Genomic DNA, 6,304 nt, shown 5'->3' with positions numbered 1-6,304 from the left:
ACTGTCTTCCTCTTACCGCCGTATGTGGCTCTTGTCTAGCCCTCCCTGCTATTATTGCCTTTATTAGGTGGAAGGGAAGCTTGAGATCTATACTGAAATAGACCTTGCAGTCATCTCTAGTAAACAACTGCACAGGGTCACGTCATCTTCCTTCCCTCTTTCTCTCACTGCACACATTTGGAAACAAGGCAAGGCGTAATTCTCCCCCTGGCTTGCAGAGCTCAGCGTGCTGTGCAAGAGGCAACTCTCCCTGCTCACACAGCATGGAGCTCTGTAGTCTGGATCCATTGGCAAAGATCTATTGCAGTGCTTTGTTTCACCCAAGCTGCAGCCTGCCAGTGCTATTGGCAAATGGAAAATGTCAATCCTTCTACATTGGCTGGGATCTTGCCAGTCTTAATGCTTGCAGTCTCTTTGGTCCTGCCTTGTGTACCACACACTGGATTTTCTGAAGTCCTGGGTAAAGCAAGCAGGGAGTTACTATGCCTGAGGAACAATTAAAGGAGATTTAAAACCATTTAAGTCTTGAACTGTACCTCTGTATATCCACAGGCAGCATGAACTTGTCATGAATTTGTGATGTATTGTTGCTGTCCAGCTCCATCCAGAGAGAATTTCTGCTAAGCAAATATGTCTGAGGCTCTCTGGAGCATTAACTAGAGAAGATAACAGCAGTAACTGACTACAGGATTGATTTCCTGGATGGCAAAGGCACACCGCCTAGGAAAGGGCAGCACCTTAAAATCCACACTGCCAGAGAAGACCCGGCCATATACAGCATACGCTAGGCAAATACTTAAGCTGTAAAGAGTGTATTTGGTGCAGCCAACAGTTCTTGTCACCAGCCCAGAATCTTCCTTCCTATTATTTCTCTTTCTGTCCTTCCTCCTTCGTTCCTCAAATTGCATAATTAACTATTCTCCTCCTCTTTAGAGAAAGGGTACCATGGCAACAAGGCAGCGAACCTCCTTCATGGGGCTGAATGGCACACGGCAGGTTTTGAAAGAAATCAGTCTGCTTAGAAGAGCCTGTTGAGTTGCATTTGACAAGAAGAGAAGAAAACAAGACTCAGATGAATCCCCTATCTTACTCCAACTGTCTGAATTTGAATAGAGGGTAGCTTATTTTAAAGGGAAGTTCCTTGAGCTGTCACAGATTTGACAGCAAGGAAGAGAGGCTCTTCCAGAGATGTTTGACACACTAGAAGAGCTTCCCCCTCACTCCAGAAATATGGCTGAGCTAGTGACTTCATATTCCATTTTTTTTTTAAGGAGAAGCTCAGCTATAAACTGCAAAGATTAGGTATCTGGGCAGCTAGCTGGGGAAGGTGTGTGTGAAAACTGATGTGCCTTGCAGCAAGGCTGAACTGATTTCTGTGCCAAGCACAGTGACCTGCCCTGGGAAAGGAGGAGCAGCAGTCCGTGCAGGCAGGCTTGTCAGTGATGTGTTAACACACAGAGAGAACCAAACACAATCAACCTCTACCACAAGCTGCTCATTGCATTAATGCAACAGAAGTGCCCAGGTCAGATAAAGATGACAGAACAAATTGAAAAAATAAGATTGAGAAGAGATTTGTGGTCCTTTCGAATTTCAGAGAAGAGTGGGTGGATGACTCGGGAGTCAGAAAGCAGTGAGAATAAATCTTTGTCTTATTCAGGCTTAGAATCAAGGCTGTGCCCTTTGTAAAGGCCACTCCTGAACTCTCTTGGTTTCTGAGCATTTGTGAACATTCTATGTATGAAGGCTACCAATACGCCACCACTGCCTATGCATTGGGAAGTTTTATCTACCTGTCAGCACTGCACAAAGCCAGATCTCCCACCTTGTGTAAGGGCTCAGTGGCTCCTTCCTGCACATACTGTACGGTGAAAGCATTAAAACTCTGTATTGTTGTTCCTCTTGCAGAGAATTAATAGACACCAACAGCACTTAATGATTTCCTTACTCTTCAAATTAAACTATTAATTAAGGGCCTGGTTTTAGTCAGCCACCGGTGTTTACCAGTTCTAATTGCTTTGCTTGGTGCTTGGGTGGAATACCATTTTTTACTGGCCCACATTCCTCCTAAGCAGCAATTACTTCACTTGTCAGCAGTACCCTCATTAGGGTCATATCCACTCCCTTTGGGCTTCCCCATTGCTTTGGGACATGTTTTTCTTCACCTCCTCCTAACTTTTTCTTCCCTACTCAAAGAATAGAAACAAGCTCAGAAGCTGCTACTGACGGCAAAGCTGCAGCCTGGTTCGACCCTGGCCATTCTTGGGTTTTGCTCTCTGTTTAAAAACACCACCTGGACCATTCTCCATCATACAGGAGGTGAAACACAAAACAGTGTTCTGACCTACAAATAAAATCCTGCCTCAGGTCTGTTTACCCCTTAATGGGTGCCATACTACCCAAGGGTGTTAGTCTAACTCACTTACCCTTCTCCTGGACAAGGATGGCACCTGGTGGCTTGGAAAAATAGCCCCCAGCCTTCTCGTTAATAGCACATGATTCTGCAACGAGGAGTTATTTCCCTATTTCAAACAATAAGGACCTTCTACCTAGAGCCACAGCTTTATCTGCTGAATGGGTGATTTACTGTTTCTTATGTGAGCATCTCTGTGACAGGAGCCAGGCAACCAATTTTGATCCCCTTTGTGAGATTCAAGTAAACCATTAATTAAGCGATGTCAGTGTCCTTTAACAGCTGAGCGTATACCCAAGCAAGCAAGGAGAAGGGGACAGACCCTGCAGTGCTAATAAACTGTAGCAGCAGGGGTGGTTTACCGCAGCCCAGCTACAGCTGTTAGGGACATCTGTGCAGGTTTTGCTGGCTTTCCCTCTAGTGCAGGAATACCTGACTTGAGACATGCATTAAGAAAGTCAGTGAGGAGGTGTTTATAACCCTAAAGCACCCCTCGGGAGCCTTTGAGAAGTAATAGTTCAAGTCAGGTCATGTTTTTGCACTCAGACTTCGGCAGATAATCACGGTGCTGCTTTCATGCCTGATGTCCTGGCCCGGCCCCTCTTCCCCTCCCAGCTGCCCCTCTAGCTGCCCATGACTCCTCAGACCAAAAGGAGATCAAGGACCCTCAGATTGTTTTTGTGCTTTTCCAATGTTCTCCTCTCCCCTCAAGAGGCATTAATGGGTACTCCAAGGCAGTCGGGAACTGCTCCGAGGTTTTACTAATGAACTGCCTAATAGCATCCAAGTTCCTGTGCTGATGGTGAAGTGGGGCTGCAGAGTCCTCTTGGGCAGTTGCAGAAGGGAGCCAAGCCTCAATGCTATTCCCTTTTTTTTTGAAACCACTCATGCTTCTTCTGCTGTGCTTTCCATGCTACCCATGCGTTAGTGCCACTCGGGGGGGGCCCTCTCTACCAGCATGACCAGCTCTTTGAGGCTTTCAGTTCACCAGTTTAAAGAAGGCACGCAGACCCTTCCAAAGCCGTATTTAGAAACTGCTCCAAAGCCTCTCAATGTGGCAATGACAATCCTCAAAACCTTTTCGCCTTCCAAGTTGGCTCCAAAACCTCTCCCCTGTTCTTCACCACTCAACAATTCACTTTGCAAAGCCAAATTCTTAAGCCGGAGTGGCTCCCACCTACATTGCTATTTTGGCCTTTTCTCTCTCTGCTTGCTCCTCTGTGCAAAAGCAGGCCAGGCTTCCTACAGCACACAAGACTCCAGGTAACAAATAAAACTTGTGGCCCAGGGCAGGAGAAAGGCAGATATTTCAACACCCAGCCCCTACTCTCCAGCCCCTTCAGCAGGTCCCAAGATGAGGTAGTAAAACATGACTCTCCTCTCTCCATGCACCAACCTGCAGGCAGACAACTCACTCTCCTAATTGCCAGCCATGGCTCTCACACAGCCCCTGGCCAAGACCTGGATGCAGCCTTTCATTTTGCTCCTGCTGATGCCACAGAGTAAATCACCAATTTCCTCAGCTTCCAGGGTCAAACAACCAAGGAAAGCAAATGACTTTAGATGGGCCTGCAACGCCAATAGCTGGGAAGCAGCCTGCTCCAGTGTTGGGAGATGCTCCAGAATGATCTGCCTTTGGACATGGTTTACTATCATGCCCTGTTTACTGAAATCCCTGCCAGAGAAGCAGCACAGCCAGCTGGGGAGTTCCCCATCCTAGCAATCCTGCAGCCAAGAGTGGTATTACAGTTACCAAAGGGCAAATGTAAAACTGGGACAAATCCTGCTGGGTCTCAGCTGTGCAGCAGAGCTGCTCTCCTCAGCCCTTACCAGAGCCAGCAGGTCAGCATCAACATCTCCTTCAAATCCGAGCCCTCTCTGGGGAAGAAGCTGGTGTGGGCAGAGCCACTGTCTGAAGATTTAAGGTGTGGGAGGCAGGACGAGGAGAGCATAACTCGGACTGAAGCCAGATGGGCTGCAGTGCACAATCATGCTGTTGACACTTTGGTCTGCCCTATGTTACAGGAGACCTTGTTTGGCTGCCAGCCGCCCCTTCTCCCTTACAAACAGGGATTTTATTGTCATTAAAGACTCGGCAGTCAGGTCTGAACCACTGATCTAGCTACGCTGCCACAGGTATCAGCACAGCTAATCTGGGCCTTATCCTGACCTCGGGACCAGCCCCCAGAAAAATAGGGCAGCAGCAATGAAAACCATCCTTCAACGCCAGAGATGTGCGGGTGTGTGCTGGCTCTGTGACAGGGTCAAAACCTGTGTTTCAGAAGGGATGTCCCACTGTGAGGACAGCACCGATGCTGCAAGGTCCCACAGGGCTCCCTGCCAGCTGCTACAGGGGTGGAGGGGATGCTGCGCACCGATCTGTACTCACAATTTGAACTGTTTTCACTGGAATGGGTTGCTGGGTGCAGCAAGGCCATTTCCCTGTAGATGGCTGTTCCTCCCCGTTGCTATGGCGACAGCGCTGGGCGCCAGCAGGCCAGAGGTGGGAGAGCAAGGACCGTATCTCCCCAGCACTCACCAAGGGCAGTGGGTACACCTAATCCAGCTTCGCTCTATTTTACGCCCTTAAGGAGCTATCAAATGACCAGCTCGATGGCAGCAAGCAGGCACTCGGAGGGATGTGGTGCTGCCCGCTGCTCTTATTAACACCCTCAAATCACATCAAACAGCGGCTGTCTGGCTCTGGCAAGGCTTCCCTGCCACCTGCCTGGCTCTGCCCCTCCCAGGTGCTCTTGCACAGAGAGGATGAACCTGTGCAAGAGCATTCACAGGGGGACGGTGCACTGCCAAGAGCAGGGGCTCAGGGAGCCCTTTGGGCAAAGCCAGGGCTGCTCTGGCCCACACTTGGCCTGTTGCAAAGCTATTGGGGAGAAAGAAAGAGGAAGACAGCCATAGAGGGTAGAGGTAGGGTGTTTCTGGCATTGAAAAGACTCAATTCAAACTAGTTTTGTCACCCACAGAAAGTAAACTCCTCCAAAGGCCACAGTTCATATCTGGACAATGCAGAATGCACAAAATGCTGAGAGCTTCATAATGTTACCCATGACTTTCCATTGCCTTGTTGCAGTTTCTATATGATTTTCTTTCACAGTGGCCAAGCACTGTGCTGCTCCTCCTCTAGGAAGGCTCCCTTGGGAGGCACCTCTCCCTGCAGTTCTTCTCCCACTGGCCAGCCAATGGCCATGGGCACCCACTGAGCATCTTTCTGCCATGCACCTCGAAAACAATCCTCAAATTTTCAGGTGCTCTTGGCATCCTCACAAAACTAAGAACAGCCAGCAACCACCCCACTAGTAAACTGCAACATCTAGAAGGTGCCCTAGGAAAAGATTTGACTTCTGGAAGGGAAGAAACAAGAGACAAGGCAAAAAATTACCTCTGCACAAACGCAGCAAAGCCTGTGGTCTCTTATGATGCTCTCCGCTCCTTGTTAACCAAGCGAAGGCCAACATGATACCCAGATGCTGCAGCACAGCCCTAAGTGGCTGGAACTAGGGGCAGTGTGCCCCTTTTCAGCTCTCCTCACATGCAGGACCACAGTACTCGCCCACGAATTACTGGTTTCCAGATTGCTAGTCTAAAACAGGCACAGTATTTTTATGTCAAATCATCAGGAAAAGAATGTGCAATTCAGGGTTTTTCCCATATCGGTATTTTGCTGAGAACTCGTTTCCTTACACAGTAAGTACAGCTCTTCCCCCAGAGAAACAAAGGCAAATCAGTCCTTAGCCAGCAGACGGCACTCAGAGGGAACGCTGCTGCCTGATGAGCAGTTAGCCTGGTGGGCAGATAGTGCCAGGCTGTTACTGCTACAGTGTCTGACTGCACAGCTCAGCCCACGTCCCCCGCAGTCCTGGAGCAAGGAAAAAA

This window comes from Cuculus canorus, chromosome 12 (genome assembly GCF_017976375.1).
Source record: "Cuculus canorus isolate bCucCan1 chromosome 12, bCucCan1.pri, whole genome shotgun sequence".
Lineage (NCBI taxonomy): Eukaryota > Metazoa > Chordata > Aves > Cuculiformes > Cuculidae > Cuculus > Cuculus canorus.
This window is presented reverse-complemented; position numbering follows the sequence as displayed.